This window comes from Malania oleifera, chromosome 1, assembly GCF_029873635.1.
Source record: "Malania oleifera isolate guangnan ecotype guangnan chromosome 1, ASM2987363v1, whole genome shotgun sequence".
NCBI classification, from domain to species: domain Eukaryota; kingdom Viridiplantae; phylum Streptophyta; class Magnoliopsida; order Santalales; family Ximeniaceae; genus Malania; species Malania oleifera.
Window position 1 is genome coordinate 101,930,289 of NC_080417.1, and position 26,099 is coordinate 101,956,387.

General features: G+C 36.2%; 1 protein-coding gene across 2 annotated transcripts in view; it reads left to right on the plus strand.

Annotated features, from left to right (window-relative positions):
• The first annotated feature begins 961 nt into the window (after positions 1–961).
• Positions 962–26,099, plus strand: part of LOC131155924 (ARF guanine-nucleotide exchange factor GNOM-like) — a 30,828-nt gene continuing 5,690 nt past the window's right edge. The window contains exon 1 of one of the 2 annotated variants that reach the window (XM_058109384.1): positions 962–1,430. The gene's annotated coding sequence lies outside the window, so the exon portion shown is untranslated. Of the gene's footprint in view, positions 1,431–6,611; positions 6,737–26,099 lie in introns of those variants that run through there. The other variant, XM_058109387.1, reaches the window with a different exon arrangement.

Sequence of the window (26,099 nt, forward strand, 5' to 3'; positions counted from 1 at the left end):
CAATGTGGATTTGGGACTCAAATCTCACATTGAGAAAAAGGAGAGAGAGGGAGTCTTAGTGTATGCATCTTGAACACTATTGTCGAACAAAATGACAACTAGTTTAGGACCATGTTCTTCACTCGTCATTTGTTGTATTTAGTTTGTTCACAATGAAGGAGAAAATTTTAAATTGGGAATAAGTGAATAAAGAGCAGATGCGAGAAAAGGGCAAAAAAAAAAAAAAAAAAAAAAGAAAAATGGTGACTAGTGTGAAGAAGGAATTGAAATCCCAACCTAGTACTAAAGAATTAACTATGTATCATTTAAGGTGCGATTATTTTGATATCAATGAGGTTTAAATTGAGGTAACGTCTGAATCGGTTTACCAAAAGAGTGAATCAATCAGACATCAAATCGTTTGGTGACTATTATGACTTTTTTTAAAATTTGTTTGATCCAGTAACTGAAAAATTCAAAGATTTCTTTCAATTTTATCCCTTTTGGAAAATGAAATAACAAAAAAATCAGCATCTAAGTAGTTAAAATTGAAATCATAAATTTTATTTGTTTAACAATTAATTAATTATTTTTATTTAATATTATTAACTAAATATATGATATAAAAAAAATGTTACAACAATAACAACAACAACAATAACAACAAATCAAGTTTTAAGACCCACGCCAAGTTGCATGAATCTTTTCTTGTCAATTTACATAATCACGAGAAATTTTTTTTTCACAAATTTAGGACTATAAGACAAAAAATATTAATTATATTAAATTAAAAATTTTAATTTGCATAATTACTTCTTAATTTTATCATATATTTATATTCTTTAAGAGTAAGAGAATGTTGAAATTGAAAAACAGTACATTCAAATTTAACTATCATAATTCAACATTTTGATTTACTAATTAGTTTAAATTCAATTCAAACACGTTTAAGCCCAATTTAGATTCGAAGTTCAGCTCTTGGGGTGGGTGTTTTTGTTTGCATTTAGTAGGCTCCGAATGGAACTGTTGACTCCAAATTAGGAGGCCACGTTTGTTTCCATCTCGACACCTCTCATTCGGTCAGCAACAAAATTGTTGCTGGATGCATTTCTAAAGAGAGAGATTGCGCTCGTCCCTCTCCCTTCCCGCTCTTCCCGGCTCTAGCAAGAACGAGCTCCAAATCGAGGTTCTCTTTTTGCTGTCGCGCGCCATCCCAGCTTGGGTCCCTAATTCATTGCAAGCATGGATTGCTGGCGTGGCAATCGCAAATGGAATTTGGGATTTTAAAGTTAGGGCACCATTTGGAATGAAGACGATGAAATCCCAGTGAAAAGCTGCGGCTTCTGTTCTTTAAGGTATTATACCTTTAGTTGATATTTCTGAAGGGAAATTGAAGGATTTGCACAGAAGATTCGCTGATTTGTCATTGTTAGTCAACTACCCGATAATAGGTGAGCTTTATTTCACTTCCCTGCTTCAATTTTGCTCAAACTCGTCAAATTTGTCATCAATTTCAAAGAACATTGACGAACAAAACTGAACAATTGAAGTTCTTTAGAATTTTATTTCCCTTTGTTGAATTAGGTGTTTTATTGTAGATCTGGAGTTGGACTATTCCTGTCCAGAACTTGGTGCTTTTCTGTTCATTGTGTGAATAATTTACTTGATTTTGAGCTGAAATTTGTGTTCAGCTTGAGAATGAAGATGACGCTACCACATCCATGACCTAAGAGTTGATGAATTTAATTGTTGTTTGTGTTCAGATTTGTTTTTTTGTTGAACTTTTTCTTCAACTTGAAGAATGCAAGTAATTTTTTAGTACGATTGGGTAATTTCATTTCCGTTTCTTTTTTTTTTTTTTAAAAATAATAAATTATATATATATTTAAAAATAAAAATTCAGATGTTTTGGATTTACCAAACAATTTTTGTTTTCCAGCATTTTGAGAAACATTACGTATTGCCAAACTATAAATGTTAAGGTGGATGAGTGGTATAACATTGAAAGATAAATTAAAGAACGAACATATACATAATAAACTAGGCATAGTACCAATTGAAGACAAGATAAGGGAGGGGCGGCTTAGATGGTTTGGGTATTTGAAATGTAGGCCTAGTAGTGTACCTGTGAGGAGGAGTGAGTTAACTAATTATTGTTTCCGGCATGAAAAGGAATAGAGATAGGTAGTAAGGATTTAATAGCTCTTAATTTAGTAGAGGAAAATGCTCTCAATCCGGTGAATTGGCAGAAAAGTATTCATTTAGCCGACTCCACCTAGTGGGACTTAAGGGTTCTTGTTATTGTATTCAACTCTAAATTAGTTCACAAAATTCAAAGACTAATTTAGTGTTTAGCACTTGATGCTTAATTTTTTCAAACGCCCCCTTAATTTTACTGCACAACTGTTAACAAAAGTTATGCTTCAAACTTATTTTTTATGTTAATTTTTTTTTTAGAAGTAAATTGGTTTGACTGACAATTCAACCGGTCCAACCAGAAAAATCGAAAACTGGATAGCCTTCTGGGCCTTTGCCTCGTAGTCTAGTCCGCTTTTAAAAACATTGATTCTAGTTTCTATATCTTCTCTGTCTTCTCTCTTTAACCTCGACTCAACAAAAATACTAGATCTAAGCTTATAGCCATAGTTGCTCCAATCCGGACTCCACCACCACCATCCATCACGAACTACCATTGACTTTAGTGCTTTGGCAATGCAACGAGTTGCCGTTGTAACTCACGACTATCCTATTTATCTTAAATCTAACCCTCCGCAACTGGTGGCTGCTACCCAAGTTGTGAGTTCCTCAACCATGGACCACCTTGGTTCACCTACACCACTAGGTACTCGATGGCTCCACCTCCCCTCCCGCCCACGGTGGTGTTGCTCTCACTATAGTTGTAAATAAGTTTAGGATGTTGCTTAGATTATATGATTCTTGGGAATTCCAATATGATTACACGCTCTGGTTGTGCTTCTTAGGGATTCTAGGGGTCTTAGGTTTTGAAAAGGGGAATTAGGTTGAAGATTTGAAATTAGGGGTTTCCTAGGGTTTTTAATTCTTAGGGTTTAGATGGGGTTCTAGCTTGGGATTTAGGGTTTGGTTGGATTTGTGCATCACTCCCTGGATAAGCATCCATGTTGGCCCTTCGTTTACTCTCAGGTGGTGCCATCTATTACCTTGGACTATTAAGAGATGCAGATGGTTAGTAGGGAGGTACACTCATATGAGGATTGTGGGGATGAGAGCTAGCCTGACTCTGTGGAATCTGAGTTCAACATGGTTACTGTTCGAGTCATGATTATTTGGTGATTGTCTCAATTTGGGCAAGAGCTGTTGTGCCATGAGACTTGTCCACTAAATTGGATCCATGAATGTTTCCATGTATTGGGAAGAGCAGGACTTAATGTAATCTCCTCGACTCTATTGCATGTTGGGTAGATAAGGCAAGGTGATTCTTTAAGCCTTGGGATTCCACTGCCCTCACCCTTTGTGATCCTTGTACTCACAAAAAGAAAGATATGAATATGGCATGAATGAGGAAATATACAGAGTCACTGTCACACTAAATTCATAATAATGTATGAAAAACTGCTCCATTTGGTTATTTTCTAGTAGCAGGAAATGAAAATAAAAAATAATGAAATGGTGTGTTCAACAAAACCTTCTCAATTTTGAGCTTAATAGTTAATACAACTATTCAGCTTAGTCTAGGTTATTTTTAATTTTTTTATAAAAACCAACAATAATAATAATAATAAGAATAATAATTAAACAAAAGATTCAAACTTTTCTTACCTTTTCGTTTACAAGAATGATGGAAATTTGGTACCCTTTTGTTTACAGGAATGATACAAATCTAGTTCTAACAACTCAGATAATTTTAGGCATTTATATGGGAAAAACATTATATAACTTTAAAAGAGAAAAAATTTGAAAACTATAAACCCTAGATATGAGATCTATCTCTCTTTCATCTCAATCTAAGATCTAAGACAAGAAATTCAAACTAAATGTAATACAATTTCAGACCAAGCAAGCCCATGAACATGTGATCACAATAAGTACATCAAAATCTGCTTCAATTCACGGAGCATGAAGCAATAAATTGTAGTGGAAACAACTAGACGTACCTTTGGCAATCCCGAAATGAGATTGGAAGCATGAGAGAGAGAGAGAGAGAGATTGGGGGGGGGGGGGAGGGAGGGAAGCTTGATGTTTTCAGAGATGAGAAGGGTACAAAATTGAGCTTCTGTACTCAATGTCTATTGAAAATCCAATCAAACAAGCCATAAGATGAGGCTTGCCATTTCTTCGAGATTTTATTGAAACATTTCTGCCTCCCTCTAAGTGTGATGAGATTGTTGGTTGAAGTCAGAGCAACAAGAGAAAGGGGTTCTCTTGTAAGATGAGCCTCGCAATTCGTTAGAAGGGGAGACTTGGCATAACGCCGACAACAGTAGAGTTCCTATCGTGTGACTTGCATGTCATGGGTTCAAGGTGTGGAAACAACCTTTGGCAAAAATGCAAGGTAAGGTTGCGTACTATAGACCCATTATGGTTTGACCCTTCGCCGGACCCCACATATGTTGGAGCTTTGTGTTCCGAGCTGCCTTTTAGCTTGGCAGTTCATTGCATTTCTAAAATAAGCCCCTCTTTGAGGGGATCATTTTGTAATTCCCTTCCAGTTCTTTAGGTGCGGATAGCATTCCCTAATCCACACATAATTTGAAGTGATTGTAAATTGATTTTCCTTATTCGTTTATCGGAGTTGAGATGATTCATTGTTTTGATGTCTATTTTGGCTTTTTAAAAAATACTATCGAATTCTCTTGTGGAGGAACAATTCCCAAATTTATTCTCTTGAGTTTTATTACACAAATTATGGTACTATCAAATAGTTTTATAGATTATTTTAATTAATGTTATGTTTCTTTATTAATTTGATATTATATACATAAAAAATCACTATAAAACTCCTCTTTTTGTGAAGTCTAAATTAATTTGATGTTAATTTGTTCTCGGTTTTAGTAAATGGTGAGTCTAAGTCTTGGTTTAAGGCTGCAAGAGGGATTGAGCAAGGTGACTCTCTTTCTCCGTTTTTGTTTGTTTTAGTGGCTGATTCTTTGAGTAGGATGGTCGATAGGGCAGTGGATAGAGGTTTACTGAAATACTTGGAAGTGGGGAGAGAGGGGGTCAAAGTTTCGCTCCTTCAGTTTGCTGATGATGCTATCTTTTTTTAGAGGATAATAAACTATCCTTTAAGAATTGTTTGGGTATCCTTCATGTTTTCGAGAAGGTTTTTGGGCATAAGGTTAATATGGGTAAGAGAGGTATCGCAGCTATCAATATGGTTGTTTTGAATGTTAGGGAGCTATTTGTGGAGATGGGATGTAGTGTTTTGGATTGGCTGCTGTCCTATCTTGGGGTTCATTTGGGGTGTAATCCTAAATCTTCTAGCTTTTGGGATTCTGTTGTGGAATGGGTTTCTAAGAGACTGGATGGGTGGGAAGGTACTCTTTTTTCTCTTGGTGGTAGAATTACTATTGTCCAAACCTTCTTTCTAGTATCATTTTATATTTTATTTCATTTTCTAAGATTCTGGTGGGGGTTGCTAATAAGATTGAGAAGATTATGAGGGATTTTTGTTGCCAGGGGTAGGGGCTAGTAGGGATCACCAAGTTTGTTTGGGAGTGGTGGGTAGGTCTAAATAGGAGGGTGGTTAAGATATTGGAAATCTGGTGTCTAAAAACACAGCCATTTTGGCTAAATGGCTTTGGCGGTTTCCTCTAAAGAATTCCTCTTTGTGGCATTTGGTTGTTAAAAGTATGGATTAGATGAGAATAGGTGGGATACTAATTTGAGATTTAGATGTTCTTGGGAGAGTCTGTGGAAAGCCATATCTTGGAGTTATCCCCTCTTCATTCGCCATATTAAATTCTTGGTGGGTAGAGGTAGTAAAATCCAGTTTTGGAAAGATCCATGGTTGGGGAATGTAGTTTGTCCACCTCTTTTCCACACCTTTTTGCCCAAGCTCAGGGAAAGATGAGTCATTTTTCTTCTTTTTGTTGTTGATCTAGGTGGCCCTTTACCTTCTTGGAATTTCCACTTTTGTAGATGGTTAAATGATAGGGAGATGGGAGCTATCCTCTTTGATAGTCCTATTGAATAATTTTCGTTTTTCTTTAGAGGATAGACAGTCTTGGTCTCTGAATCCTTTAGGGGTTTATGCATGCAACTGTTTTTGTGATTTTTTTTTATTAGGTCAAAATTTTCTTTTCCTTTCTATAGTTCCATTTGGAAGGCCAAAGTTCCCTTTTAAATTGAGGCTTTTATCTGGTTGGTTGCACTTGATAGAATTAGTACCAATAACTTGCTGCGGGTTAGGAGACCTTTGACGGCTATATCTCTAGACATTTGTGTTCTTTGCTTTAATTGTTCAGAATCATCATCGCATTTGTTCATTCATTGTGACTATTCTTGGAGTGTTTGGAATAAGTTATTTGGTATTTTAGGCGAATGTTGGGTGAGTTCTAAGACAATGGAGGATTTTTTGGCAGTGACTTTTGCTGGATTTGGCAGGAGAAAGGATAGGGCAGCGCTTTGGCAAAGTGCTTTGTTTGCAGTTTTTTGGGGGTTGTGAATGGAGCGTAATGTGCGCATTTTTCTAGTGAAGAAGTCAGCTCAGTTTCTGGTTTGGGAAAAGATACATTATTTGGCTTCTCTTTGGTCTCTAGGACAAGGGAATTTTAAGGGGGTAAGCTTTTTTAATATTCAGTGCGATTTGTGTTATGTGTTGGAGTGTTAGTTTGTGATGGTTTTTTTTTCTCCTTTTGTTTTTCAGTCCTTAGGTTGTTCCTTTGTTAAGAAGATGTCTTATTCTCCTAGCTGTATTTTCTTGTTCTATTAATGAATTCTTCATTTATTATCACAATATAATTTAAAATTTATTATTATTATTATTATTATTTGTAATTATAAGCTTATCTTAACTAGTTTAAGACACGTTACTGAGTAATATTAATTATTATTAAACTTTAATGTCAATTACAGCAAGTTTAAGATAATTTTCTTCATGATATTTTAGTTACTCAAATTTCATAATCTCATGTTTAAGTTGGATTATACTAATGCTTAACCTAAGACATGTTGTTAGCATTGCATTTTGCCTAGGCTTAACCTTGGACACTCTCGCTAATAGTTGGGATAGTTTGAAACCCTATTTACTCCCTCCCCTTATCTATTTTCTTCCATCTTGTGGCATTTTCACCATTTTTACCCATTTATGGCCGTTCAAGGTAATTTTAAATGGTTTGAGTCGTCCCAAGGCTCTTTGCATGAAATCAAGAAATCCCTATTCATTTAGTATTCTCTTCTTGATTTTTTTAGCTTCTCTGGGATATTTTTGAAAATTTTGGATATTTTTCTTAGGCCCAATTTGTGATTTTCTTTGATTAATTTTTTTTTTAAATGGTAATAATAATAATAATAATTTGGCACGAGTGCGCATGTGCCTATCTATGGTCATCCATATGCATTTGTGTGCTTACATGCCCTTGATAGCCCGAAACAGCATCATTTTGGCGCGCAAGTTTTTAATTAAAAAATGGTCTGGCAAATGGATGCACGCATTCATGCATTGGCAAGTGCATGCGCCTGGCAGCTCCCAGAATAATGTCATTCACCTGCCCCCCCTTCTCCCATCATCTAGACCCCATTTTGTGCTTCCTCCTCCCTTATCTCCTACTTCTGAAGATCACCATTTTGGCAAAGATGGGACTGCCTGAGGCTGGCTTCCTGCTGGCCATGGCTGCCCCCCTTGCCTGTTGCCTCCTTAGCCCCCATCTAAAGCTTCTTAGCCCATTGAACGAAGTTGGGGAGACCTTGAAGAAAAAGAGAAGACCGTGAGGGAACCCAAGATACCCCATTTGGATCACCCACTTTCTCTCTCACCCCTCCTTTTCTCAGCCTCTCCATGTCTTATCTTCAGCCACCTTCATCCACCACCATTCCAACCATGGCAGTTAGTCCTACTGCTGAACATTGAAGATGCATATAGGTTAATGAGGATCAAGGATCACTACATTGGTTCTCCTCCCGGAATCTTAAGTGATCATTCAAAGAAAGTGCTGAATATTGCCCTACTGCTCCGGTGGATGGAAGCTTCAAATGATGCTCCTTTCTTGCTCTATCTTTTGCCTGGCTACCTGTTTTCAACTTTTCAAGCTTCATGTTTTTTTCAACGAACTTTTCCAAGTTCCATAGCTAGCATAGTGACCTCAAGATGGACTTTCAGACATAGGAAAAAGCATAACTTTAGGTTGTGGTAAATGAAGATAAGGGAAACTTAGAAATCCCAATGAATACCCCTTTTCCTTTAGCATAATTATGAATTTTTGAACAAATTAAGTGTGATGAGATTTGGACCAAACTTGTTTTGAAAAAAGCTACCTGTGCAACCTGCATAGGATCATGTCCTTCCATGGTTAAGGGCTGACATCTTATTGAAACAATGTATTTTGAATTGCCTTTCTGTAATTGGATAATAATTTCATAATTTTTCCATTCATTTTCTTTTGTCATGGGCAAATTTTGCTCTTGTCTTGCCCATACATGTTTTTTTTTCACCTTTTCGTCTCTCTCTCTCTCTCTCTCTCTCATTTTTTACTTTCTTTCCTATATAACACGACTAGGGGGCCCATACTCAAGTAATATGGAGATTCAAGATTGCTGGAAAGAAATAGATTTTAGGGGAGGTTCATATGGTTAACAAGTGATACCTCAATGAATTGGATATATTCTACGAAAAATTGGTCAACCAATTGATGCCACCTACCATTGATCACAACCCAGAGACATGGCACAATCAAAGCTTGTTCTCCGTTGTAGCTTTAAGTTTAGAATTTGCTTTTTTTTTAGTGAGGGTCTCACTCTTCACATCAACATGCTTACCTTAATGTGGGGCGGTTCTTGTCAAAGTTTTGAAAAGAAATATATATTCAAGCTCAAATTGGGACACTGAGGGAAAATTATAAATCTTGTGGATAGCAGAATGAATGTTGTTCATCATCCCAAAGGTTGACTGCACATTTTGAAAAATACTTATCTCATTTGTCTCAAAAGTGGCATTGGAATGTGGACATTTGATGGGTGAGGATGAGGTCTAAAGGTAGATGATAGTACAGAAGTGGAAATGTGACTTTCATGCATGATTGCTATCAATTCTCATGATCTAAGTTAGAATACCACTTTACGTAAAAGCTTAAGCTATTAGGTTGTGGGCCAACAATGTATATCAAGCTTTAGCATTCCCCCACACGTGCAATACGACAACATGTGTGGAGATAAACACACAATAAATAACACCCATTATAGGGAATGTAATAATTTTTTAAACACCACACAATAAATGCGGACAAAAAGCTGGACCATGGATAGACCCTTGTTGGGGATTAATGGAGAAGAATTGGACAAGCGTTGTTGTGCTTAATTAATTAGTTTATTACATTTTTAGTTTTTAGTAGTAGGAATATGTGTTTTGGAGGTTAATTTGTAATGTTTGTATATTTAGGGATTCTTTTGTAATTTCATATATCTTTAGGGATATATGTGTAACGCCTTGTAATAGGATTCTTATAAACAGTGTGTGAAAGCCATGTAAAAGATGGTTTTTGATGAATTTGAATTGAAGTGAATGTGTGATTTATCCCGTTGTATCTCCTTCCTTTCTTCTTTCTTCTGTATTCTTCTTCCCCTCTCCTCTCCTCTTATCTCTCCCAAATTATGTGTTGGTTGTGATTCCAGGATGTTGTTCTGCATCATTTAGTATCGAAGTCCAGCCATGGTCACACCATTCTTCCATTTTCAGTCTCTCCCCCCCCCCCCCCATCTTCTTCTCTTCACTCTTCTTCTCCTCTTCTTTTCTTCTCTCTCTCTCTCTCTCCTGATCTTCTGATCTCTCTCCCTGCACTTTTTCTGTTTCTCTGTTCTTCCTCCTCCCTCTTTCCTTCTTCCCTTCTCCTTCTAATAATCTAATCTTTCTCTATTTCTGACCTCTCTGTTCCGTTCTCTAGCTCCTGCTATACATTGCTGCAGCCTCTTCTCTTCTCCCTTGATGTTTCTTCTTCTTCTCTTCTGAATCTCTACTTCTCTTAATTTCTTCTCTTTTAGTCTTCTCCCATCTTCTGTCTTCTTCTTTTTTTCTTCTTCATTCTATGCTTCTTCCTCAATTCTATCTCTTCTTCTCTGTCAGTCTGTCCTTAACTCTTCTTTCTATGCTTCTCCCAACTTCTATTTCTTTCTGTTTCTCAGTTATGAACCTTCTTTTGTGTCATTATCCTGCATCATCTTTCTTTTCCCCTCTTCATATTTTCTTCACTCTTATCTTTTTCTTAATTCTCTCTCTCTCTCTCTCTCTCTCTAGTTCTGGCTTTCTATCCCTGTAATACAACAATTTCCATGTTCCAGATTTTTGGGGGGAAAAAAAAACTGTTGACTTCCAGCCAAAATTACAGTTGTGCTACTTATATTTCGAACACCACTTTTCCGGAAGAATTCCACCACACTGCCCACACCAGAAAAAACAGAAACCACCAAAGGGCCTACTAGCAAAAGTTCATCACTGCCCAACCATGCGTTTGGTCCCATGCGCTGGACGAAGACTTCCCAGCCGTGGGTCTTCCAAAATCTCTGACTTCCTGTGTTTTTTTTTATTACACCGTCACTACATTGGACTTGGCACCCTCTGATCTATCTTCATGCAAAATGTCATCGCTGGGAAGTTGCTGCTGGCGCCTCACACCTCATGCGCTGGTGATGCGCATGTGGGAAACTTTTCTCCTATTGTGCAACTTCCCAAACCTTAAATATCTGCTTCCAGCCACTTTATTTTGATATTTAAAAAAAAAATGAAAATATCTGCTTCCTTCATAACCAACTTCAAGAGGAAGTTGGTTATTTAAGTTTGGTATACATTCTGAGGAATCCACCAGTGCTGTCAGCCTCAAATCCAGACCAAATTGATGCCATTTGTACAATACTTATTGCATCATCAAGCATTGGTTTTGGAAGAGTTCAAGTTCGTTGTTTTTTATTTGTGATCAAGGCCAAATATTTTCCAATTTGGAGGATTTGATGTAGGACAAGAAGACGGACCTTGGATAGACTCTTGTTGGGGATTAAAGGAGAAGAATTGGGCAAGGGTTGTTGTGTCTAATTAATTAGTTTATTAGTAGTAGGATTATTTGTATTTGGGGGTTGGTTTGTAATATTTGTGTAATTAGGGTTTCTTTTGTAATTTCATATATCTTTAGGGGTATGTGGTGATATCTTAATCTTGTAATAGGATTTCTTATAAATAGTGTGTGAAAGCCATGGAATTTGAATCAAAGCGAACGTATGACACCCCCCCCCCCCCCCCAAAAAAAAAAAAAATCTCCTTCCTTCTCTTCATTCTTTCTTCTTCTTCTTCTTCTTCTTCTTCCCCTTTCCTCTCCTTTTATCTTTCCCAAATTATGTGTTGGTTGTAATTCCAGGATATTGTTATGCATCACACCACTAACTTGTACACCCCCTACACGCCCATCCAATAAACAGTACTTGATTAGCAATTAATCACTTCTAGATATGATCATTCCAGACTCTTGACGCTTCCATTTTTATTTAATTTGCCAGATCTTAAAATATTGAAAAATCCAACCATTATGGAGGCCATTATCACCTTGAGAGACTTGAAAGGATGCCATTGCCTCACATTTGAGTCCCATCATTGGATTGATTCAACATTTTACAAATTCAAAAGAGATAATGTAGAAATCATGCAAACAACACTATAGATTATATAATATAATCATTGAAATAACTCAAACGTCATTGATCTAGACAAACTGCTCAGAGCAATGTAGGTGAGGCCTAAATACCTTGTCCTTGGTTCTCCATCACAAGGGAAACACACTTGCTTGCAGAAGATGATAAAAAAAAAAGATAGAAGATATGAAATGACATGTAATCCGCATAATACTCAAACAAGTCTAGAGGCTTAATCCTATTTAATTTTTCTTTTACTAAAACTTTTGAGCAAATTTTAATATAATGGTGGCAAGTCACCAAAAAAATGATCTTAAGCATGAGCACAGTGACAGTACAAAACTCTAGCATGACATGATAATAGGAACGAGTTAGCACAATAAGCCTTTTGGTTTCTTGGCATATTAATAAGCAAAACAATGTTTCATCCAGACTTCAGCATTTTTGGATTTCAGCTTAACATTGACCTAGGCATACTAACATGAAAGGATAACAAACACAATTATCAACATGATAACAATAAAGAAACATTTATTGGCATTTGTATAGTAGCATCAACAACAATAACAAAACAAATGAAATGGGCCACACACATTCCACGCACACCTTAGACACACACATGCGTGCATCTAATGCATCCATAGAGAACACTTAATGTGCTCATGTAAGCATTCAAAATTTCTTACTCATTGTGAGTCCATGCATGCACATGCACAAGCATACTCGCACAAACTTCATGCACCCATGCATGCATGCACACACACGTGTGTACTTTCCCACTCATCATGCACTCATGCATGCAAGCACACATTTTCCCATACACAAGCTCACATGGCTATGCATGCATGCACAAAATTGGCTGGAAAGATAATAATAATAATAATAATAATAATTAAAAAGGAGGGGAAGTTTACAGATTCCACCCTTCTTTTGATTCCCTCAAACAGGATTCTAATCAGCTGTTGAACTTGGCGTGCTTTGGGCTCTTAAAGAGATTGTTAGCTTAAAGAAATGAAGGGGTGAGTAAGATGGGATGAGGCTAATCTTGGAGAGAGTGAGGCAAACAAACTTGTAAGGCAGAGAATAACTGAATCAAAGACACCTTTTCATCATAATCACATTTTCCTTCATAATCATTCTCTGACTAGCAGAATATCAGTGCCAACACCAGAAGCGGGCTTTCAATAAACAAAAGGAGTTGCTTTTCATCTTATTACCTTTTCCCACCAGCTGAAATCAGCCGTACCATTCAGAATCTGTCTCAACTAGCAGAACCTAATTAAAAAAACAGATTTGCAAACCCTAAACAACAACCTAATTGTTTCCATTGTCTGTCATCTTCAGAACCTTTCCTTTTAACCCATTTCACTCTGGCAACCTTCGAACACCATCAATATCTTTCTCTACACCTAGAAAACCATCATCCTATTTGTTGAAATCCTTTTCTTGTCATTCTTCTACTTTTCAATAGGTATCACCATGTAGTCTTCAGTCAAGATAGACAGATAAGTGCTCTCATTTGAATGGATCCCTTTGATGTGAGCTCTTAGAATTATGGAGCAGGTTGGGAATAAGTTTTCTGGCTGTGTTCTGCTAGATAATGAGAGTCAGTGGACCCAAGAACAATTATCGGAATCTTGGACACAAAATACTGAATTTTCTTGGATGTAGAAAAATAATTTTACAGGAGGATCGTTGATTATTAGATTTGTGTCAAGTTATTTTGGCCGGATGATTGTTGTCGAGAAATTGTTATATTCTGGGGGTAAATTTTCTTTGAGAATTCCGGAGGGTAAGCAAGCATTAGGCTAGTGGATCTTTTGTAATTCATTGAAAGGGGATGAAGGTAAAAGTCAGCTGAGAAATGAAAAATCTTTGGGTTGATTGTGCAAAAAAATGTGGTTTCGTAGGCATAGAGCAGCGAGAAGTAAATAGTTTTATGTATAATGGGCCGCCTAATGAGCCTAGTTATACAGAGATGGTGAAGAAAGGAGCTGCACTAGATCGGATATGGGAAACTCCGATGGGTCTAGTCAGAATTTTCAGAAGGGCAAACCCATGAAAATGGAAAGAATAGAGTTGTGGGAGAGAGACCCTCAGGCATTAAATAGAATTACTCATTCATACTCTAAAGAAGTCTTTCCTACTACTATTATTGGAATGAAGCCTGGGCTGAAGATAGTGGAAGTGGTCAAGAAACTGAATGTTGCTTGATTTGGGCTTGGGGACATTGTTTTGAAGCCTACTTTTTTGGTAGACCCAAGAAATTTTAATTGAGTTGGATCAATGAGTCTAGCTTGGGTGGAAAAGGAAAATTCCATTTCAAACATACCTTTAGAAATGAATGGGGGATCTAACTCGACAGATGTACTAGTTAAGGAGGATATAGAAGTGGATCTGCTAATGTTCTCTAAGGGGGAGGAAGATCCTTTGAAGATGGAAAGGTGCGATCCTTTAACCAGTTTGGGAGAGCCACAGACAACGTTGGAAGGAAGGAATGAAAAATAGACACAATAGAAAGACGATTGTTCCCATTTGAAAATTGGTTCCCAGTATTCAATAGAAATTGAAAAGACTTAAGGGGAAGAGATTAGTGAAGATGAGGCGAACTCAAATTTAGAAAATGACCTAAGTAGCTTTGCGATTTTGACGACAATTTTCTAGTTGACTACCTGAGAAGTGAGTTAGATATGGAAGAAGAAGACATATGGGTAGAAACTTCAAGAGATCTTTTGTTCATATGAAAGAGAGGGAGAAACACTATGGAGTGAGATACCCTTACATGGAAGTTAGCATATGGGAGAAGAGAATTCGCTAATGTCCTTTGAGACTGGGCAAGGGTTAGAAGATTATGCTAAGCACAACTTAGATTAGAACACAGCTTTGTTTAAAGGGGGATCTTTGTCCCTCATTCTTGAGCCTATTACTAATAAGGTGGACATTATTGCTACTCTAGATATTGGGAAGGGTAAAGGATGAAGAGACAACTATTCCTTCGGATGATCTAAATTCGGAAGCTGAAAAAAAATATTCTTCCTCTTTCTATTGGGGGCAGTGCCTCTAATTTTGGTCTAGGGAATAGTGAGAGGGTCTATAAAGATCCAAACAAACATTTGGACGACACAGGTTTGAAATTAGTGAGTCCCACTAGAGTTGAGGTTAAGTTGGGAATGAGTCTTAACATGTATGAGTGGAAAAAAAAAGAAGCAAAAAGAATTTGGTTCCTTCCATCAATTATGGGGGCGGTTAGGGTACCGAGAAAGGGGGCAAATGTGTCAGGTTATGAAAATTATAAGTTGAAATGCTAGGGGCCTAGGGGATGTTAGGATTAGGAGCAGAAGTTTGGTTAGGGAGGTTTTGCTTAGGAATTCTCAAGATATTGTGTTAATCATGGTCTTAAATTTCCATGAAATTGTCGAAATTTTTGTCGAAATTTTCGATTTCCGTCACCCTCGAAATTGAAATGGTAGTCGATTTCCATCTTGCATATTTTCCATTGAAATCTCAACGAATCATCCGAAATTTATCGAAATCTCGAAATTTTAGCGAAACCTGTTGAAATATTAACTATACAATGAAATTTCCTCGAAATTCAAATGAAAAATTTAGGAGTGAAGTGAAATTATGTCTTACATTTTTTTATTTATTTTTATTGAATCAAAAGATTATTACAAGTGCTTTTGGAATTATATGAAAAGATAAACTTACAACAATATTTTATTTAACCATTCATGTCTAAATTATTATTATTTGTATAATAAATAATATTTAAATGATTTATGAATTTCATTTGTATTAACTAAATATGTTTAATGCACATTATCTTACAAATACTTTTGATACACATACAATATTACAACTTTTCCACCTCATACACAACATAGATGAATTTAACTTGTAATATATTAGTCCTAAAACTTACATTATTATGTCTATGAACCATTTCTAAAGTTTCACAAAGAATTCCTTGCTTTACTACTAATTTTTGTTATTTTTTCAAATCGAAATTGATATAAATTTCTGTACTTTTGGAGTTTTGAAATTTGAGTCGAAATCGAAATTTAAGACCTTGCTGTTAATCTAGGAGACTAAGCTTGGCTTAGTCGATGGGAAGGTTGTTAGAGGGATCTGGGAAGGACGTAGTAAGGATTGGGTTTATGTACAGTCTCGGGAGTCTGTGGGAAGCCTACTTGTGTTATGGGATACTCGTTCTATACTAGAATCGAATCAGTGGATAGTCTACTGGGATTTTGTTTCTTGCTCTATCCTGTTAGAAGTTAGAGACAAGGGTTAATGATGGGTTTCCTTTGAATATGGCCCTTCTAGACTTGCTCTTAGGGCTTTTTTTGGGATGAACTTTATTTTGTCTTTGGCTTTTGTTCGCTTAGGTATATTATAGGTGGTGATTTTAGTGCAGTGTGGTTCCTGAGAGAGAAGAAAGGGGGTGGAAGGGTTATTGATACTATTTAGATGTTTGATTTGGTTATTAGAAAATGTGGTTTGAGGGACCTTCCATTGGGCAATGTTAATTTTACTTGGTTAGTGGGGGGAGCTAGGGAGGTGGCTAGTTGAAATGACATGTTCTTGTGTACAAACGTATCGGAGGAGGTGTTACCCGCCTTCAATCATTTTCCCATCTTATTGGAATCTAGGAAGGTGCCTTGGGGTCTCAATCCTTTTAGGTTCAAAAATATGTGTTGGATCATGGCTCATTCCAGACTTCGGTACAGAATTCTTGGTTTGAGGTTGATTTATAAAGAAGTTGAAGAGGTTGAAAGAAAAATTGAAAGAATGGAATAAGGAGGTGTGTGGAGATATTAGGATTAAAAAGGCTAGCATTTTAGGTGAATAGGATGGGATAGATAGAAAGGAAGAAAGCATTACCTCTTTCAAGGGAGGGGGAGTTTAGTAGGGTTTCTTTGAAGAATGGGTTGGAAAATCTTGTTTTCAAGGAATTGAGAAGTTGGAAGCAGAAGATGAAGTTTAAATGGGTAAAAGTGATCATTTGTAATTCTAGATTTTTTTTATAGGATAGCCAGTGAAAAAATGAGAATGAATTTAATTAGGGAGTTGTAGGTGGATAGGCGGGGTGATTATCTCAAATACTACTAGGGTTGCCTCTGAGATCACTGTTCCTAGCACAAAATGTTTTTCAAGGAGGATGAGAGTAGATCGATGGTGGAAGGGTTGGAGCGGGATCCTTTATCTATTGACAAGATAGCTTGGTTAGAGAAACCTTTTAAGGAAGAGGAAGTTAGATATGCAGCTTTTGAAATGGAGAGGGATAAAGCTCATGTCGGATGGTTTTAATTTGGCTTTTTATCAAGATTGTTCATTGGCATGGTTTTAAATAGCAGTCGCGGGTAATGTTGTGTAACGATCGTGGGTGTCGTGGGATGCGGGAGACGTGGGTGTTACATAATAGGAAGTCTACGTTACGGTTGTGAATTTTTTTCACGCATGAATAACCATGCCAAAATTGAAAAATAAGCATCTAATCCATTAATACATGATTTTTAATGAATTTTGATTACTTTTATTCAACCTACAAATGCTTTTTAATAGGCATGCTTTTTATATTAATTTTAGTGAGCTGTTTACAAAGAAAAAGTCATTTTTTTATTTTTTTTATAGTTTGCATTATTTTAATGGGTAAAAAAATGTAGAAATGTAATTAAAATGAAGAATCAATTAAGTAGAGACATAAAATTACTAAAAATGAGTTTATACTCAACATACACATACATGAATTTTAAAAATGATTGGTATCAATAGTTGAATACATGAATACAATATTACAAATTTACAACATAGCACATGTCACCACCAAAAGGAATGACGTGGTGGGTCTTCATAATTTGCATTCCTATTCTAAGGTTGGGATTGGGAATTATCTCCCCACCCTTGTGGAAATAGATAGCTGACTATGGCCATGTTCATGTTATTTAGCTGAATCTACCCATGTTCATGCTATTTTGTTGTTACTCTTGAAAATTTGCTAGTGGTGAAAATCCAACTGATATAGGAGGTGCATAATTTCCTTCTTGACCATATCCTGAATAATGTCCATAAGTTGGGGCTAGGGCTTGCTTTGGGTAGTGTGTAGAAGAAGACTCACTAGACCCTCACCCAGTAGGATAAGGATGATTCGCATGATATGGATCATAGTGTTGAGGTGGTGGATATGCTGGATGATATTTGCTATCATGAGATCCATATGATTGTGAATCTAATCCAAAGTCTCCAAAACTACGAACCATGCCATATGAATCTTCAGCAGAATCACGATCTTGGTGTCGGTGACTTCCTCTAGTTTGTGCACCATGACTCCCACTAGGGCCACCACTAGTAGCTCTTCTCCTCCTGGGTTGCGAAGATTGGTACTCTGAAGGAATACCCAAGTCATAATTTTCGGGTATATCATGTAGTCCATAACGACTATAGGAGTATATGTATCTGCTACAAATGATGTCCTTGTGTCATACACAATCATATTTTGCATTGCCACCACCACCATCACTCCCAACCCCGGCACCAACACCAGCACCACTGTCGCCGTCATCATCACTTGGTGGGTTCAAACCAAGATTGTCATCACTTTGTGTACATTTATGACTTGAACTTGAATCATGCACATTTATTGGTGGTTGATCGTCTCCTTTTATAGTACCACCACCTTTTCATCTGACCAATTTGAGTTGTCATGACCATCGAGTAATGATGCCTCTCTCTCCTCTAATCATGGACTCAAAGGATCTTCTTCTTTGAAAATATAATCCAAATTGATAGGGTTGAAACTATCTTCTTCTTTGAAAATATAATCCAAATTGATAGGGTTGAAACTATCTTTGATTTCCTATTGGCTTCTTCTCATTGTATGTCTTAACTTTAACATCATGTTGTAATGCACGAAAATAAGTTTTTGTAGTCTTATGTACTTTAGTTTATTTCTTGTTTTCATATGGATGAGGCTAAAGGTGCTCCAATTATGCTCATAGTTTGAAGCTGATGTGGTCTACTGAGAATTTTGATTGCTATTCTTTGGAGCTTAGGAGTATGCGTGCCACAATGAATCCACAATTTGGATGCATGAATAATTGAAGAAAAAAACATAAAAAATAACAAAATAGATCCGTTCATCCATTATTTAGCTATATTTACTAGGATTTGTTGTTTCACTGCCCTTTGTGCCAACAAGGTTCCAAATGTCTCTTGCCTATTCCGATATAGCAATGGCTAAAAAAGGATGATTGTGAAGTATAATTAATTAATTAGATATATTAATATATATTATAAAAAGCATTACAAAATATTAAAATAATTCATTAATCAATAGAATCAATACTTACTTGATTAATAGCCCGAATTTGAGTATCTATATCAGGTACTAGCTTGGTTATCACTTTTTTAATGTCATTCATGACTTCTCTAGCAACTTCAAGGGAGGGTGGGGCACCATAAAGGAATTGAGGGTTCAAAAAATATCCTAAAATTAAATTTACAAACATTTTAATCAATAGTAGTGTTTTAATGCAACTATGCATAATTTGAAAGTTGAAATAATAAGAAATTGTGTTTTATTTACACTTACCAACTGCGTGCAAGTCTTAGTGCAAGCTTCACTGGCTATCAATTATTTTCAAATAATCTTTTTTGAATCGACAATCTTTCTGAATGGCCAATTTCACCCTATCAATTGCCTTGTCTATGAAACCCGTGCTTGGTTTTTCATCACCATCAACCAATTTAAGAATTTTCACTAAGGGTTTTTGTACTTTAATTATATTGGAGGCTTTTTGCCGAAACTTTTTTTCTAAGATAATCTTCTTCGTATCATATGTTGGGTCTGATTTTGCTATCCCAAACCTTGAGTTTTTCCAAACATTAGATGTGAGCATTTCCATCAATGCTTTTTTATGTCTAGCAGTGGTCTCCAAGGCAATAAAGTTTGTGGCAATGATGGTAGGCGAAGCAATTTTTTATTATCTATGGATTTCTTCATGATCACTGTCCATGTGTGGTTGTAAATAAAAGAGATTATTTTTGCATCTTTTAAGACCTTCTTTACATTACTTTTCTCACCAATATCTTCAAAAATAAGGTCTATGCAATGAGTTGCACATGCTATCTAGTAGAGATTGAACCTGCATTAATAATTTTCCTCTTGCCTTCATTGTAGTTTCATTATCAGTCATTACTTGGACAACATTTTCTTCTCCAATTTCTTTAGCCACCTCGTCCATTAATCTGAAATGAAATTATAGATTTAATAATTACTACTACTAAATTAAAAAATATACAAGTCTGTAATACTATTTGTATATACAATCAAAATTATAAAATTACCTGAAATAATATTCAGCTATTCAGCTCGGCATATCAGAGGTATCAACTGACTTATGAAACACGGTGTTTCTATTGCAGTAAACTAAAAAATTTATGATGTGTTTTCATGTTGGTCTTGACCAAACATTGCACATAATGATTACACCTCTCTCCTTCCACATGCTAGCAAAATAAGATATATAATCTTTCATTTCTCGATACTCTTATTCCAAATAAATTTTAGATACCTCATAAGGTGATGGACCCTTCACCCCCTTTCCAATCTCTACAGCAACATCAAGCATAGGCTGCTTAAATGGAGAGTCGACTACATTTGCTGGAATCCGATCATAAATTTGGAATTTTTCAACTATTTTTCCTAATTTACTTCTTAAACTTTTAAGTAGTTTTGTGTTTATTTTTGGTTGTTTTGTACTCTTGCTTTTTTCTAAAATAGGATCCATTGCCCTTAGTCTAGTTTCAAGGGTATTGGGATTGATCCATTGTTGTTCACTACCTCCAACTTCTCGAATACTATAAGATTGAACTCTACTGAAACCACTGGCACCACCACTACCAGAGCCACCTCTCGCTTCATAAATATTACTGCCTCCAATTGTTCTTTCTCGAAATCTCTGCCTCCCTTCCTAGTGTTCCTGTGACCGTATGCTTTTTTGTTGAACAAATATCATTCTTTCTTCTTCTGAGTCTTCTTTATCGCTCAAATTCTCAAAAATCTCCTCTAATTTAAGCTTCCACTTTTTCTTGCCTCTTTTGTTTCTCTTTTCTTTTCAATATATTGTTATAGATATTTCATCATTTGTTCTCTTACTCGCGTGGTTACATTTGAGCATCCAATCACTTGACCTTTTTTATGTGCCAAGTGTTGTTTTAAGCGTGTAATGCCTCCTTTAATTATCTTCCCACATAGCTTACACATAATAATATGTCTATTATCGTCCACCGAAGTACAAAAATGCCATCCGATGTCCTCACTAGGTAAGTTCTCATTTCCTTTCTCACGTGGCATCTTGATAGACTTGATTTGATGATCTTTACAAAAAAGACATTGAAAATACAAAGTTATAGTCCTTATAAAAAAATGAAAATAAAATATAATATAATTAGGAAGTACTAGATAGTCCTTCTAATTTTAAATATTTATTACATAAAATATAATCTTTGGTCAAAATAATAAGTAGTATAGTCTAGTAGACTAACAGTAGTGTGGACACAATAACTCACAGTAATTTTAACTACTTTTAAAATAAAGCAACTTATTAACTAAATGTTAATATTTTTTAAGTTGCTTAAATAAAATAATGCTCAATTATTCATAGCATTTATCACCTTGTTTAAATAAAATAATGACTAAATAAAATCGATAAATTTTAAAATACCTTATAATTATAATTATTTTTTACATAACATATAAAATATACCTTCTATAGCTTTGTAATTTTAATTATTTTTTACATAAAGGAGAGGCGGGACAAATTTAAAATTTAAAATATATGCTAGTATTAATTCAAAATCTTTGAATAATTAAAATTTTAAAATATTAGATATTTCATCTATTAATAAATTTAGAGTCATAAAATAAGAAAAAATGTTAATTATTTATATACAATATATTTATTTTAAGACTATTAAATTTATTTCTCAAATATTAGCAATTAGGAATTTAGAAGTTTAGGTATTTGTTCAGTCTAATTTAATTATTAAACTGCCCAAGTCCCAAATCCTATCTCTAAACCCAACATAATATAAAAATAACTACTCAATAACTAAAGCTAAACCTAATATAATATATAAATAAATGTGTTAAATACTAGTTTAAGACTTTAAGTAAACAACAGTCAACAAAACAAACGAGAAGAAAAAAAAAACATAGAGGAAGCATAGCATATCTGACTGAAGATTCAAGAATCAAGAGAGGGTGTGGTGGAGGAGTCTTGAAGAGTCCAACTCCAAGACTTGAAGACCTGAAGGGAGGTGGGGCTAGCGGCGACTCGCAGGGCTGCTCCAGGGCTGGCCTGCAACTGCCAAACAGGCTAGGACAGGGCTTCTGGCCTTCAACTTCTTGAGGGGGGAAGATCTTAGCCTCTGAACTCAAAGAAATTGGAGAAATTTTTTGGGGGGGGGGTGTTGGTGTGGGGGGGAGTGCTGGCCGACTGCAAACGAAGGGTTCCTTCTTATTCTTCAGCTTCAAACAGCAAATCAAAGGTAAAACTTCTTGATTTCAACCTTTGGAATGGTAGATCTGCCAAGGACGAGTGGTTGGGAGAGGGAGAAAGCAGGGAATTGTGAGAGAGTTGGGTGGATTGGAAAGAGAAAAGTCGAATTGAACTGTAGGCTGCCATAACAGTTTGTAACGGTGCGTAATGGATCATAACGGCCGTTACTGACCATTATGGCTGTGAATTCCCCCCACCTCCCAACCTCCCCCAATATATGTGCATAACGGTTTCGGCGTCCCAATTTTCCGTTACGTAACAGTTGTTCTGCTAAGTAACGGCCGTTATTTAAAACCATGATAATCACCAAAGTACTAGCTACTAGGTTTAAGTGGGGTGCTTGGCAAGACTATTTTTGCAGCCCAAAGTGCTTTGTTGGGGGGGTAGACAAATTTTGGATGCCATTTTAGTTTCGATGAATCTGTTTAGGACATTAGGAGGAGGAAGAAGGGGGGCTTCATCTTTAAGCTAGATTTTGAAAGGCTTATAAGAGAGTGAGTTGGAGCTTTCTGGATAAGATTTTATAAGGAAGGGGTTTGGAGAGAGATGGCGAAGATGGATGAAAGGCTGTATGTCTCACATGTTTTACTTGGTGATAGTAAATGGCGAACATAAATGTTGGTTTAGGGCCACGAAGGGGATTAGACAAGGGGATCCTCTTTACTCATCTGTTTTTTTTTTGTTTTGGTGGTGGATGTTTTGAGTAGGTTGGTTGATAGGGCGGTGGATAGAGGTTTCATGAAAGGTTTGGAAGTGGGGAGGAGGAGATTATGGTCTCACACCTTTAGTTTTTTGACGATACCATCTTTTTCTTGGAGGATCACATGCCTTCTTTTTTGAATATTTTGGGGCTTCCCCATATTTTTGAAAAGATTTCAGGGCATAAGATTAATATGGGGAAGAGTGGTATCGTGACAATTAACGTGCCTGCAGAGCGTGTTAGAGAGTTATCTTTTGAGATAGGGTGCTTTAAGTTGAAGTGGCCATTGTCCTATCTAGCGGTTTTTTTGTGTGGTAATCCCAAGGTCGGTCAGATTTTGGGAGCCGGTAGTTGAGAGAGTGTCCAAGCATCTAGATGGGTCAAAGGGAGCTCTTTTTTCCTTGGGAGGTAGGATTACTCTGAGGCTTGTCTTTCTAGTATTCTGCTGTATTTTCTTTCTATTTTTAAAATTCCAATGGGTGTTGTTAGTAAGATTGAGAGAATTATGATTTATGAGAGATTTCTTTAGTCAAGGGTAGGGGGTTTTAGGGACCATTTGGTTAGTTGGGAGGTAGTTTGTAGGTCTAGACAGGAGGGTGGTTTGGGTCTTGGAAATTTGGTGTCTAAAAACACAGCTCGCTTGGCCAAATGGCTTTGGCATTTCCCTTTAGAGGATTCTTTTTTGTGGCATAAATTTATTAAAAGTAAGTTTGGACTTGACAGGAATGGGTGGGATACCAATTTGGGTTCTAGATGTTCTTCGGAGAGTCCCTAGAAATCTATTTCTCATATTTATGTGCTCTTTATTCTTCATACTAAATTTGTGTTGGTTAAGTGGTGTAATATTTGTTTTTGGAAAGACCTTTGGTTGGGGAATATTGTCTTGTGCACCTCTTTACCTCACCTATTTCGATTGAGCTTAGTAAAAAATGATCCCAATTCCTTTTTCCTTGTTGATTTGGATGGTCCTTTACCTTCTTGGAATTTTCATTTTAGCAAATCCTTGAACAATTGGGAAACAAATGAGTTATCTTCTTTGCTGGTCCTGTTGAATAATTGTTGGGTATCCTCAGAATCTGATAGCTGATCTTGGCTGTTGGATCCTCGGGTCTATTCTTGCAAATTATTGGTTAGCACCGACTTTTCCTTCCCACTCTACAAAACTATTTGGAAGGCCAAAATACCCCCTAAAATCAAAGCTTTTATTTGGTTGGCTGTGCTTAGGATTAATACTAATAACTTGCTGCAGATTAGGAGGCCTTTAAAGGCTCTCTTTCCAAATATGTGCTTTGTTTTAACTGCTCAGAATCTGCACTGCATCTTTTCTTGCGTTGTAGTTTTGCATGGAAGATTTGAACATGCTATTTAGTTATTTTTGAGAACCGGGAAAGTTGGGCTTCTCCAGGGACAGTGGAGCAGTTTTTTGGCAATATCTTTTGTTGGGTTTGGTGGGAAGAAGGAAGCAAAAGCACTATAGATTAGTGCTTTATTTGCAGTATTTTGGGGTTTGTGGAAGGAATGAAACTCACATATATTTTCAGGGAAGAAATTAGCAATTTTGTTGGTGTGGGAGAAGATTAATTTTCTGACTTCTCTGTGTTGTGTGGGTAATGGTAATTTCAAGGGGATCTGCTATTCAGCGGGATTGACATTCTTTGTTGACTTCTTAAGCTGTGCTGTTTTTTACACTTTCTGGTTTTGTTATTTTATTTTCCCTGGGGTTTCCCAGACTTTGTTAAGGAGATGTCTCTTGCCTGATTGTACATTCTTATTCTATAGAGAGAGAGAGAGAGCAAAGGAAAAAAAAAACCTGGACTAGATTGCTGAGGTTGGGAAGGTGGTTGGAGCTGAGAGGTGGAGTGGCTTAGAAAAAGAGAGGTGAGAGAGAGAGTGGGTGACCCAAGTGGGGTGTCTTGAGTTCACTGATGGTCCTCTCTCTCTCTCTTCTACTTTTATTTTCTTTTATTTTAATTTTTTTTCAAGGTCTGTCTACAAGATGATGACAGAAAGGGGTGGCAGGCCGGTTTTGGGGACGGCTACCAAAAACCAGGGTTGATGGGATGAGGGGGGATGTGCAGGAAGGAGGAAGAAGTCTTTTTCCCCCCTTTCCTCCGAGCTTTTAAAATGAAGAAGTTGAATGACGCCATTTTTGGGGCTGCTAGGCTTGTGCGCTAGCCAATGCATGGGCGCGTGCATCCACATGCCTCATAATTTTTTTTTAATTAAAAATCACAGATTGAGCCTAAGAAAAATATTCAACAAATTTCTGAAATATTCCATAGAAGATTAAAAAATCAAGAAAAACCCTAAATAAATAAGGGATTTCTCAATTTTTTGCTCAAAGAGCCTTGACCTCCTTATGCCATTCAGGATCACGCTAAATGCCCATAAATGGGTAAAAATTGTGAGAATGCCACAAAATGGAAGAAAAGAGATGGCAAGAGGGAGCAACTAGGGTTTTGAATTTTCCTGATTTTCAGCGGACAAAATTCAGTGCTAACGTGCCTTAGGTTAAAAATTGGTATTATCCCAAGTAAAGGTGAGATTCTAAAAATTTAATTAAAATAAAATAAAGAAATTATCTTAAATGCAATTGAGATTAAAAGTTTAATAATAATTAATATTAGAAGTAACATATCTTAAATTAAATAAGCTTATAATTACAAAAAAAAAAAGTTTTAAATTATATTGGAGTGATTTTTAATGCAATCCATCGTTTTACATGTAATATTGAATTAATAAAGACACATAATATTAATAAAAATATTCTATAAAACTATTTGATAATACTGTAATTAGTACTGTGATAAAGCTCATGTGAATAAACTTGGGAACTGTTCCTCTGCATAAGAATTCGATAGTATTTTTTAAAAAGCCAAAACAGACATCAAACAATGAATCATCTCAATCTAGATAAAATGGATTTGGAATGGATTTGTAATTACTTCAAATTAAGTGTGGATTGGGGAATGTTATCTACACCAAAAAAAAAATGGAAAGGAATTATAAAATAAATCCCCTCAAAGGAGGAGTTATAAATGTTGTCCTTACAG